Here is a 14583-nt window from a genome sequence, read left to right on the forward strand (position 1 = left end):
GGTATAGAAATAAATGTGCCAAATTATATCGAAATCGGTTCAGATTTGGATATAGCACTCATATATACTTTCGGCAGATTTGAGGTATTTAATGTACCAAATACGCTAAATCTGTCCAATTGGTATGAAATTTGGAATATGTGACGGAATTCACTCAGGAAATAAGTTTGCCTAATTATATTGAAATCGGTCTAGATTCGGAGCTTCCATATATATTTTACATATTCACAGTGGTGTAAGGTATCATATAGTCGGCTCCGCTCGAATTCGATACTTTCCTGGGTTGTTGTTGTATTTTTAGCTTTGAACCCAACTGCGTATGATTGTTATTACCCTCTTTCTAATTAATAACAAGCATGCGCACTGGTAAAAATACATCATTTATATAGATATGATTCTACTCGGTATTTACCCAAAACTTGGATAAATACCAAGGCGAATTTAACAAGGTGATCCAATGGGCGAATTTAGGCCGTAGTCTTCATTTGCTGTCAATTTTTTTTGCGCGAAATATCCCCAAAATGTAGAAGAAAACGGTAAAATTTTCTTCATTGAGCTTAAGTAAAGATGTTGTAAACACAAATTCTTAATAGAAGTGAAAATATTGTTATTTATTTTTGATTAAAAAAATTTTTGACAGCAAATGAAGACATCAGTTGGTATTATTGTATCACCTTCTTTCTTGCACTATGATAAATACCGAATAGATTCATTTTTTTGGTGTTTATTTGGGTATTTAAAATGTATTGAAATTAACCTTTTTGCTTTTCTGTCATATCTATATAAATAAAAATCAAATGTCGTTCGTTGGTAATGGCATCAGTTGAGAACGTCTGGACCGATTTCGATAATTCTTTCTGTAAAATGTGCGCCATAAACCGACTTGGGGCAGGGGTACTTCCCCTATATCCTATATCATTAAAAATGTCATATCTATACAAATAAAAATCAAATGTCGTTCGTTGGTAATGGCATCAGATGAGAACGGCTGGAGCGATTTCGATAATTTTTTCTGTAAAATGTACGCCAAAACCCGACTTGGGTTATTATGCAAAGAAATTTTGACCAACCCCACCTTTACGCCCACTTTTTTTAAATTTCAATTTTATTAATTTCTACAAAAACTACTAAACCGATTTGCCTTACATTGCCAGGGAATGTACAGGGATGGCCCCTGGTTAAAATAGGCTACAAATTTTGTTGAATTTCGGAAGGGGCGGGCTACTTCCCCTATAGCCTATTCTATCACGCCCACTTTTTAAATACGTTACATACTACTGAACCGATTTTCCTGAAAATTTCAGAGAATGTACAGGGAGGACCCGTGGTTAAAATAGGCTATACATTGTGTTGAATTTCGGAGGGGTTTGGTACCTTCACTATGTCTGATGTAATAAAACCGCTATTTTAGCAAAAATGAAACGAGTGATTGAATTAATTCTTCCGAACAACTCTGAACCACCCCGTTCGGGACCAACCTCCCAACCACCCCGCTCTGAACTTCTACATATCGAACCACTCTGCGACGAACCACCCTGCCTTCGATTCTCCTACCCTAGGTACTTATTTTGGGACCTTAAGACCCGACCACGCCCAATTTCTATCTCTGAAACTTCTGAGCCGATTTTCCTACAAATTTCAGGGAATGTACCGGTATAATCCTGGTGAAAATAGGCTGCATATACTGTATCGGACAAAACATTTGCAACAGACACATACAATTTAGTTTTAGCGCTATAATATTTGTAAAAATCAACTTTTTGCTCAATTTTTCAGCATTAAGGTGTTCTTCATACTCCAAAGGAAACACCCACAATTAGTTTTTATACCTTATAACGGTGTTCCACTTTTAATAGCGCACTTAAAAGAAATATGCCATATTTGGGCATGACAAAACATTTGCAACTCACTCCGCTGCTATATAAATAACGCTCAAATGATGATTTTTTTGCATTATTTTGGGTAACATCCAGATTTTTATTAGTTAAGGGTCTCTTTAAGACTGAATACACAAATTTATAAAGTTAGAAAAGCTACATAATGAATAGGAGCATAACATTTTAATATAATTTTTATTTGACACTTGACACGTTTGGAAAAGGCCTAGGAAATCGTATGACAGGGGAATATAATCTAGTATTATCCCTCAAAATACCTTATATCCCTCAAAATACCACTCAAAATAAATTAAATGCATTTTTTCACGTTTTTGTGTGATTTAGTCTGCTGAAGTCCATATAACGAGGGCCTGATGTGAATAACGGCCCCATATCGGGCCCATTTATGGAGGTTCCTTAAAACGACAGAAGTGAAAAATGTTAGTTCTGTATCGGAATTAACCATAGAAAAATATTACGATTATATAAAAGCACTTGGACTATAAATGGAAGCCCCTCTTGCCATATTCTCAAACTTACTGGCGACTAATGCCCCACCAGGCATAATGCAACAAATAATTAAGTTGGTAATGGCGAGATGGTGTCTGTATTAGAGTTGGACAATCTAGATCCTAGTTCACTGCCTTAGTTCCAACAAACAAAAAAGCATTAAGTTCGGCCGGGCCGAACTTTTCATACCCTCCACCATAAAATATTCATTCTTGTCCCCAACTTTAAGGTAGTACGTTAAAATGTCAGATAATGTACATAAAATGCTTCATTCGGGAGGCCCTTTTTTATGGTGCCTATATCTAACTGTTGACAATTTTTGGTGGGCTAGAAATTGGGAGGTACTGTTATATAGGGGTTAAAATAAAACATGGGCCTATGTTGACAGTTTTTGATAATTCGGTTAAAAAATTTAGCTAGAATCCTCAAAATATCGAAAATCGGTACATAACGTGGGAACTTTAAATGTCATTAACAGCTAGTTCGGAGGTATCTGGGCTATACGAAAATATGAACTTAAATTAACAATTTTTGTTGCAGAATTTTTGTTGACTTTTGAATTTCAAATTACAGAAAGTTCGCCCCAAAAAATAAAGCTAACGTACGGAAAATCGGGAGGTTTGTTTTGGGGATATACAAAAACACGGACCTACGTTCGGTTAAACATTTTAAGTAAAATCCTCAAAGTACCGAAAATCGGGAAGTATCGTTATATTGGGGCTATGTTGAAAATTGTTGATGCAGATGTGTGGTGACCACTACAACCTTCAAATGTCAAATTACAGTTAGTTCTGTTAAAAATTGTAGCTAAAATTGCCAAATGGGCTACCGTTATATGGGGGCTATACCAAAACGTGGACCTATGTCCACAAGTTTTGTTAAATAAGTTTAATTACACTTAAGAACCCTAAATGTCAAAATATAGCTAAGTCGGTCTGAAAATGTAGCTAAAACCGTCAAAATACCGTAAATCGGGGGGGTACCGTTATATGGGGGCTATACCAAAACGTGGACCTATGTCCACAACTTTTGTTATATAAGTTTATTGATACTTAAGAACCCTAAATGTCAAATTATAGCTAAATCGGTCTAAAAATGTAGCTAAAAACGCCAAAATACCGCAAATCGGGGGGTACCGTTATATGGGGGCTATACCAAAACGTGGACCTATGTTCACAACTTCTAATATATAAGTTTATTAACAATTAAGAACCCTAAATGTCAAATTATAGCTACATCGGTCTGATAATGTAGCTAAAATCGTCAAAATACCGTATATCGGGGGGTACCGTTATATGGGGGCTATACCAAAACGTGGACATATGTCCACAACTTTTGTTATATAAGTTTATTGATACTTAAGAACCCTAAATGTCAAATTATAGCTAAATCGGTCTAAAAATGTAGCTAAAAACGTCAAAATACCGCAAATCGGGGGGTACCGTTATATGGGGGCTATACCAAAACGTGGACCTATGTTCACAACTTCTAATATATAAGTTTATTAACACTTAAGAACCCTAAATGTCAAATTATAGCTACATCGGTCTGATAATGTAGCTAAAAACGTCAAAATACCGTATATCGGGCGGTACCGTTATATGGGGGCTATACCAAAACGTGGACCTATGTCCACAACTTTTGTTATATAAGTTTATTGATACTTAAGAACCCTAAACATCAAATTATAGCTAAATCGGTCTAAAAATGTAGCTAAAAACGTCAAAATACCGCAAATCGGGGGGTACCGTTATATGGGGGCTATACCAAAACGTGGACCTATGTCCACAAATTTTGTTATATATGTTTATTGACACTTAAGAACCCTAAATGTCAAATTATAGCCAAATCGGTCTGAAAATGTAGCTAAAAACGTCAAAATACCGTAAATCGGGGGGTACAGTTATATGGGGGCTATACCAAAACGTGGACCGATATAGCCCATCATCGAACTTGACCTGCCTGCTAACAAAAGACGCATTTTCCCAAAATTTCAGCGTCCTATCTCCATTTTTGTGGATGCTAGAGTGATTACCACAGACGGACGGACGGACGGACGGACGGACGGACGTGCTCAGATCGACTTAGAATTTTACCCTGATCAAGAATATATATACTTTATAGGGTCGCAAATGAGTATTTCAATGCGTTACAAACGGAAAAACAAACTTAATATACCCTCCATACTATGGTGGAGGGTATAAAAAGTATGAGTAATGTCAAAATTACGTGTGAAATTACGTATACGCAGTTTTTTCATACATACGATGTGGATGATTGGAACTGCGTAGTGAACTAGATCGTTCTACTGAAATAGACTGAAACAATTTCAGTCTGTATATCGTCCAAATGTTATTATATTATCGTAATGTTTTTTCTAAGGTTAATTCTGATACAAACACAACATTTGTCACTTCTGTCGTTTTAAGGAACCTTCATAAATGGGCCCGATATGGGGGCGTTATTCACATCAGGCCCTCGTTATATGAACTTCAGCCGACTAAATCACACAAAAACGTGAAAAAATGCTTTGAATTTATTTTGAGTGGACTTCGTATTCAACTATAAGTTATTTTGAGGGATAATACTAGATTATATTCCCCAGTTATACGATTTCCTAGGCCTTTTATTATGTTCCTATCCATTATGTAGATTTTCTAACTTTATAAATTGGTGTATTCAGTCTTAAAGAGACCCTTAACTAATAAAAATCTGGATGTGACCCAAAAATAATGCAAACAAGTAAGAAAAGCGTTAAGTTCGGTCGGGCCGAACTTTTTATACCCTCCACCACAAATTTCAGGAATTTCGTTGGATTAATGTGGCCACAACCTTCAAAATACCGAAATTCGGAAGGTACCGTTCTATGGGGGCTATATGATGGCGTGGACCTATACCTACAAATTTCTAAGGGAAAGTTTTATACGCCTAAAGAAGACTAAATACCAAATTTCAGCCATCTCGGTGTAATAATGAGGCTAAAACGTTCAAAATATCGAAAATCGGGAGATATTGTATTATGGGGGCTATATCAACACGTGGACCTATATAAACATTTTATGGTAGAAATGTTTTTTAGCCTCTGGAAACACAAAATACAAAGTTATAACCGATTCTTTGGTCAAATGGGTCTAATACATTCAAAATATATTAAAATGACGTGTACTTTATAAGGGGCCTTATGTGGGGGCTATACCAAAACGTGGACCTATATAACCCAACTTTGGTAGGAATGTTTTCTGGCCTCTGAAGACACAAAATACCAAATTACCACCAATTCTGTGATCAAATGGGTCTAATACATTCAAAATATATTAAAATGACGCGTACTTTATATGGGGCCTTATATGGGGGCTATACCAAAACGTGGACCTATATAACCCAACTTTGGTAGGAATATTGTTTGACCTCTGGATACACAAAGTATCAAATTACAACCAATTCGGTGGTAAAATGGGCCAAATATCTTAAAAATTCCTTAAAACGACGACGCGTCACGCGTCATTTTGTATGGGGGCTATACGTCCAAAAAAAAAGTCCTACGTAAATTTAACATATTTTCCCAAAATTTCATCAACCTACGTCAATCCGTTCGGACGCTAGAGTGATTTCCACAGACGGACGGACATGGCTATATCGATGTAGAATTGCACGCTGATCAAGAATATATATACTTTGTGGGGTCTACAATGATTATTTCGAGTAGTTACAAACGTAGTGACAAACTTAATATACCCCCATCCTATGGTGGAGGGTATAAAAATCATAATTTGAGCCTTATTTATATAGCAGCGGAGTGAGTTGCAAATGTTTTGTCTTGCTGAAATATGGAATATTTCTTTTAAGTGCGCTATTAAAAGTTGAACACCGTTATAAGGTATCTATATATATAAAATTGAAATTTGTTTGTCTGTTTGTTTGTTTGTGCCTTATAGACTCGAAAACCGCTGAACAGATCTTACTGAAATGTTAAGGGTACATTGCTACATGGCCTGGAATGAAAATAGGCTATATCATTTTTTGAAATTACGCGTTGATCTGGAGATATAGCATCAAAACCGGAGGTACCTCCAAAAAATTTAGATTTTGTATGCAAATATCTTTAGAACTATTACAGATACAATCTCCAGATTTTGTATGTGTGACGGAATTTGGTGTAGAAATAAATTTACTAAATTTTATTCAAATCGGTTCAGATTTGGATATAGCTCATACATATATTTTCGGCCGATTTCCTTATTTTATGTACCAAACATGCTATTTATGTCCAATTTCAATGAAATTTGGAATGTGCGGCGGAATTCGTTTTAGAAATAAATGTGCCAAATTATATCGAGTTTGGTTCAGATTTGGATATAGCTCCCATCTACATATATTTTCGGCCGATTTCCTTATTTTATGCACCAAACACGCTATATATGTCCAATTTCGCTGAAATTTAGAATGTGTGATGGATATTGGCCTAGAAATATATGTGCAAATTTATTTTGAAATCGGTTCAGATTTGGATATAGCTCCCATATATATTTTCGGCAGATTTTCCGCATTTGATGCACCAAACACGCTATATATGTCCAATTTCGCTGAAATTTGGAATGTGCAACGGAATTTGGCCTAGACATAAATGTGCCGAATTATATCGAAATCGGTTCAGATTTGGATATGGCTCCAATGTATATTTTCGGCCGATTTTCCACATTTGATACACCAAACACGCTATATATGTCCAATTTCGCTGAAATTTGGAGAGTCTGACGGAATTTGTTCTAGAAATAAATCTGCTAAATTATATCGAGATCGGTTCAGATTTGAATATAGCTTCCATATATATTTTCGGCCGATTTGCTGTATTTTATGCACCAAGCACGCTATATATATTCAATTGCGCTGAAATTTAGAATGTGTGATGGATAATGGCCTAGAAATATATGTGCCAATTTATATCGAAATCGGTTCAGATTTGGATATAGCTCCTATATATATTTTCTGCCGACTTCATGTATTTGAGTCACCAAACACAGTATTTATATCCAATTTCAATAAAATTTGGAACGTGTGACTGAACTTGGTCTAGAAATACATGTGCCAAATTATATCGAAATCGGTTCAGATTTGGATATTGCTCCTATACATATTTTCGGCCGATTTCTTTATTTTATGTACCAAACATGCTATTTATGTCCAATTTCAATGAAATTTGGAATATGTGTCGGAATTTGTTTAAGAGATAAATGTACCAAATTATATCGAGTTTGGTTCAGATTTGGATATAGCTCCCATATACCAACATTTTCGGCCGATTTCTTTATTTTATGCACCAAACACGCTATATATGTCTAATTTCGCTGAAATTTAGAATATGTAATGGATATTGGCCTAGAAATATATGTGTCAATTTATATAGAAATCGGTTCGGATTTGAATATAGCTCCTATATATATTTTCTACCGATTTCATATGTTTGAGGCACCAAACACGCTATTTATATCCAATTTCAATAAAATTTGGAACGTGTTGCTGAACTTGGTCTAGAAATACATGTGCCAAATTATATCGAAATCGGTTCAGATTTAGATGTAGCTGCCGTATATATTTTCGGGCGATTTTCCGCATTTGATGCGCCAAACACGCTATATATGTCAAAATTCACTGAAATTTGGAATGTGTTACAGAACTTGGTCTAGAAATAAATGTGCCAAATTATGTCGAATCGGTTCAGATATGCATATAGCTTCCAAATATATTTTCAGCCGATTTTCCACATTTGATGCACCAAACACGCTATATATGTCCAATTTCGCTAAAATTTGGAATTTGTTTTAGAACGTGGTCTAGAAATATTTATTTATTTATTATAATAATAACACTGTAGTAAATACAATGTTAATAAGAAAGGAAATAGCATTGGCTACAATGGCCATCAGCTAGGTCTAGAAATAAATGTGCCAAATTATATCGAAATCGGTTCAGATTTGGATACAGCTCCTTTATATATTTTCGGCCGATTTCCTGTATTTTATGCACTAAACTCGCTATATATGTCCAATTTCGCTGAAATTTGGAATGCGTAACTGGGTTTGGTCTAGACATAAATGTGCCAAATTATATCGAGATCGGTTCAGATTTGAATATAGCTCCCATATATATTATCGGCCGACTTCGGGTTTTTTTTGCACCAAACACGCTATTATGTCCAATTTCGTTGAAATTTTGAATATGTGACGGATATTGTCCTAGAAATAGATGTTCCAAATTATATCGAAATTGGTTCAGATTAGTATATAGCGCTCATATATATTTTCGACCGATTTCATGTATTTGATGCTCCAAACACGCTATATATGTCTGATTTCAATGAAATTTTTAACGTGTGACGGATATTAGCCTAGAAATATATGTGCCAAATGATGTCGAAATCGGTTTAGATTTAGGTGTAGCTCCCATATATATTTTCGTCCGATTTGATGAACTTAATGCACCAAAATGATGAACTTAATGTACAATTTCAATGGCATTTGGAATTTATGACGAATATTGGCCTGGAAATAGATGTTCAAAATTATATCGAAATCGATTCAGATGTGGATATAGCGTCCATATATATTTTCGGCCGATTTCATTTATTTGATGCACCAATCACGCTGTATATGTCCGATTTCAATGACATTCGTAATGTGCGACGGAATTTGGCCTAGAAATAATTGTGCCAAAATATTTCGAATTTGGTACAGATTTAGATATAGCTCCCATGTATATTTTCATGTATTTGATTTGATATATACGTCCCATTTCAATGATATTTGTATCATTGTTGACATATCTATATCAATATTGGAGTAAAAATTATCAATAACAGAAGCAGTTATCCTAAGAGTAATTTAAGATGTCCCAATAGGCTGAATAAATTACAAGTATCCTCAAACTTAAGGTACTCAATTTTAGTGTTGTTTCTAACTTAATTATCTTCCTTAAAGGAGAGAGTGGACTCAGAAGTGTTAGAGTATATAAAATTTGTAAATGTGACCTACGTAGGACTCATTCATTTATTTTTCACTTAGTCGAGGTAGCGAAGCGCACCGGGTTAAGCTAGTAATAAATAAAAACTAATTGTGGGTGTTTCCTTTGGAGTATGAAGAACACTTAATGCTGAAAAATTGAACAAAAAGTTGATTTTTACAAATATTATAGCTCTAAAACTAAATTATATGTGTCTGTTGCAAATGTTTTGTCCGATACTGTATGTCTCCTGGTGCTTGGTGAAAATAAACTATATATTTTGTGGAATTTCGGCGGAGCGTGGTTTGAAAACCAATTTGATAGACAATGGTGGTTATGTCTCCGACCCGAGGGACTTATTTGTGGCTTTAAGACCCGGCCACGCCCAGTTTTTAAATGTGTTATATCTTCAAAACTTCTAAACCGATTTCCATGTAATTTTCAGATGATGTACAGGGATGGTCCTTAGTGGAAAAATTCTATAAATTTTGTTAAATTTCAGAGATGCGGGTTATACCCTGCGTCCTATTTTTTAAATGGTACAAATCAATGGAAATACCAAATGTTATGCATGACGATCTTATGTCTTATTGGAAAGCAAGTATTTAAATTAGAAGGCAACATATCGATAGCTATAGCTTCATCAGGTATATAAGATGTACATTATAAGAAGGTGGAAGGACGACACAGTTGGCCCTAAAGCCACTGAACATTCATGTGAATGAAGGGCACATATGCAATATTAAATATAAGTTATCACCTGGAACGAATTTACAATGGCACATAATAATTTAAGAAGCAATTCACCTCTAAATGCTCTAAATGCTCTCCTATGCCAAATGATGCTGTTATTTTTTTGGAAGGTTTACCAAAAATATGGAACAAGATAGGTCATATTTACACTTTTGACATATGATAATAATAATAACCTAAAATTTGACAAAAAAAACACCGTGTTTTCTCCTCTAATTTCAGCATTGTTGGTTGTATAGATTCTACCAACATTTTGGTAAATTTCTGGGTAAAATGGTATTTCAGGCAATTTAACGTTGCTATCTACATTTCGGCCTAAATTGTCTGTAATTTGGTTATGGACTTCTAAGTGGTCAAAAAAAAGTATTTACTAAAAAGTTAAAAATAAAAAATAATTAGGTTTAAGTGTTTCATTTATAAATGCACTTAAAACTAGAAAATCGTCTGCTACGCACGAAAATGTCGTAAGTCCTTTTTTAGACATTTTTAAGGAAGAAGAAAAAACATTCGGCCTCTTTCTATATTTAAGGTTTTCCCTTTTTCATATCTCGACGAGATAAAGCGAACTAACTGTAGTATATCGACACCTCCAAATAATAGTATGCTAAGTGTAAAAAGTGAGTTTTGCAAGAGAAGCTCTCAAAGTGTGGAAATTTTTTTGAACTTCAGTACTATGCTAAGTCAATATTTGTTTATAACTTCTGTTCGGATTGACCGATCATTACCAAAATTTGACAGAATTTAAGTTAAAGCACGTTCGACACCTCCAAATAATAGTTTGCTAATTCTGAACAGTGAGTTTTGCAGGACAAGCTCTAAAAGTTTGGAAATTTCTTTGACCTTCAGTACTATGCTAAGTAAATATTTGTTTATAACTTCTGTTCGGATTGTCCGATTATTACCAAAATTTGACAGAATTTAAGTTAAAGGACGCTAAATATAAAAATGTAAAGAACTTGAAAACATGATAAGTCGACTTAGCATACTATTGTTTGGAGGCGTCGATATGTCCGTCTGTCCATTTAAAATTGTACTAAAATCTCCAGGGCTCAATTATGGACCGAACGTCACAAAATTTTGTGGGGAGGTCAAGCTGGTGATGATGAATGTAAACTTGACCAAAAACAAAATTTTTATCTTATTTTGCAGCGGCTCTGGAGCTCGCAATGATGGTTTGATCGGAGCGAAATTTTGTAGTAAGGTTTGTGTTTTCGATAGAGAAGAAGCTTGCAATTTAACATGATGGCTAAATGAACTGAAATTTTTGTGTGAAAATTGGTAAAATTTGTAGTATTTTTATTCCTGGAATATAGGCTCCATCCATATTTAGAAGAGGAACTCTTGACCTTTCTACTAATGCCAAATATGTTGATATACTCGTACATGGTCAGATAACAGGTATCCACAGTTTTAATTGTTTGTAGTGTAACAATAATCACGCTAGAGGATGCATTTATAGTTCAATATCGACAACATTTCCACGAAGGAAGATGCTAATAATTGTGGAAGATGATCGGATGGTGCTTGGCTGGTGAAAATAATCAGAAGGTGTTAAAAATAGCCAAGTTTAATTTTTGGTGCATATATCAATTTACGCAAGACGTATTTCAGTAAAGTTGCTTAAAAATATATGGAAAAGAACTTTTGACCTTTCCATTGATGCAAATTAAAGTAGCGGTAAAATAACGGTATTGCCAAATACATATACATGTAGGTTAGAACTGCAATGTAGTTATTCCATTATTAATTTTTTGAGGGAAACTCTTCTTTGGCATGTATCTAAAACCACTTACTTACTTACTTAGCTGGCCCATTACAGAACATTTGTTCTATAGGCCGAACTAAGAAGAGATCTCCATTCCTCTCTATTTGTTGCTTTGCACTCTGGAATACCGCGCCTTTTCATCTCATCATCCACTTGTTTGCGCCATCTATTCCTTGGCCTGCCAATTCTGCGTGCACCGCCATGTGGCATGTATTCATACGCCTTTTTAGCGGGTTCATCATCGCTCATTCTTTTGATATGGCCTAGCCAACGCAATCGCTGCTTCTCGATACGTTTAACAATATTGATGTCGTTGTATAGCAGATACAGCTCGTGGTTCATGCGACGTCGATATTCACCGTCAACGCAGATTGGTCCGTAGATCTTTCGAAGAATTTTTCTCTCAAACACACCAAGCACTGCCATGTCTGCTTGCGCAAGTACCCAGGCTTCGGAGCCATACATCAGCACGGGTAGTATCAGTGTTTTGTAGAGCGTTATTTTTGTTTGACGAGATGTGGCTTTGTTTTTAAACTGCTTACTTAATCCAAAGTAGCATCTGTTGGCCAATACAATTCTTCTTTTTATTTCACAACTGATGTCGTTTGTTGTGTTGACGGAGGTGCCGAGGTAGACGAAGTCTTTTACTACCTCAATATTATAGGAACCAACTTCCACAGTCGGTCCGAGCTCAATGGACGCATTGCGCGTCGACACCATCAACTTGGTCTTCTCACCGTTTACCGCCAGACCCACTTTAGCAGATTCTCCTTCGACCTTTATAAAGGTATCAGTTACTTCTTTTACTGATCGACCCATGATGTCTATATCATCAGCATAAGCAAGTAACATGTGACTATTGGTGTATATTGTGCCACTTCTTTTGACGTTTGCCTCTCGTATAACCTTTTCTAGCAGGATGTTGAAGAGGTCACACGAAAGGCTGTCTCCTTGTCTGAAACCTCTTTTGGTACCAAACTCTTCGGAGAGGTTCTTTCCTATTTTAACTGAGGACCTCGTGTCTGTTAAAGTCATTTTACAAAGCCGGATGAGCTTTGCGGGAATACCAAATTCAGACATGGCTTGGAATACCTTTGAGCGCAGCGGACTGTCGAAGGCTGCTTTATAATCGACAAAAAGGTGGTAGGTGTCGATCTGCATCACACAGAACCGCCAATTCTGCATCATCGACCAAAAAAATTTTAAAAAAATGTATAATTCAAATACATACAAATGTATGATCATACGGCTCGGGATTATTACGGACTGCCTATATAATCAGCGAAAATATCAACCTTTTTATTTTGCAAAACACAAAGGACGTATTCATATAAGCACCACATACAATCTTAAGTAAGATACACAAAAAATTGCTTTTTTTACAAATTTTGCAATGTGCGTGGCGTCACAATTAGCATCAATGAAATGGCCAGGAATCCACCTTTCATAATCAGTGCGCATATAAAGCAAAATAGCAGTCAAGAATACATTTTCGTTGCAAAGTAAATAATTAAGTTATTAAATAGAAATTATCAGATTTTTATGCAAAAGTTCGGTCCTTTGGCACCCCCAAATATCATTCGATTATTCTCCAAAGTTGTAGGCTGCTTCTTTGCATTGTACCCCAAACAAGGATGCCGTTTATCATTATATCTGAACTACATTATATTATATATAATTTTCTTTATATCGCACGACGTGCTTTGACTTGTACTCTCATATTGTAACAAAAACGAGATTTCCAAAAAAAGTGGACTTACGACCTTTTCGTGCGTAGCAGACGAAATAATTTGTCGCTTAGTCTCAATAAGTATATTCTTCCTCATGATGGAATCTCTCAAATGGTGTCCGTTTAGATCAAATCTTGTAACTCATATTTAACACAGTTGCATTTGACCAAACTTTGCACACATTTCAGATTTCGATGACAATACATGAATATGAAACCAAAACCAATATGGGTCCATTTTTTATAGCCCCCATATAGCGGTACCACCCCATTTAGTTCAAATCTAGTAACTCATCTTTAACACAGTTGCGGTCGACCAATCGATTTTTTTTTTATTTATTTATTTATTTTATTTTTTCTACACAACAAGATAATATCTTATAATTACAGTGTAGATTTATTAATTGACATGAGGTATCCATCTTAACTAAGGGAAAGATCTTTGAGAAAGGTTTTGTAGTAAAAAATCATTACATATAGAAAAATATTAAAGTGGGTTTAGGTGAAATGATCAGTTATTCAAAAAGAAATGTAAAATTCGTTTTTTAAAGGTAAAAACGTTGCTGATGCTTTGGATTTCGTGGGGTAATGTGTTCCAGAGACGTGTGGTACAAATGAAAAATTGCCATTCAGAAACGAGGCTTCTCCTTCTAAAAGGTTTTAATCTTTTTCCTCTAAGGGAACGCGAGAATTTACAATGATTTTATGCAAGAGAAATAAAGCTCTGGTATTGAGGAGGGTGTTAAAAGTAAAACCGTAAAGGGATAACACATGGTGTGTGACACTCTGCATTTTATTTAAGCCGTAGACATAACGGTTGATGTTATTAAAGGCAACATTTAACTTTCGCATACTTAAGGAGTCGCAGTTAGCAAATAGTTCGCAGCCATATATCAAGCCAGGCACAAGGCAAGTTTTCGCTAACATGATGCGGATGTTAATAGGTGTGTAGG

The sequence above is a fragment of the Musca autumnalis genome, unplaced genomic scaffold, assembly GCF_047663935.1.
Source record: "Musca autumnalis isolate F117 unplaced genomic scaffold, ASM4766393v1 scaffold_3, whole genome shotgun sequence".
Classification (NCBI taxonomy): domain Eukaryota; kingdom Metazoa; phylum Arthropoda; class Insecta; order Diptera; family Muscidae; genus Musca; species Musca autumnalis.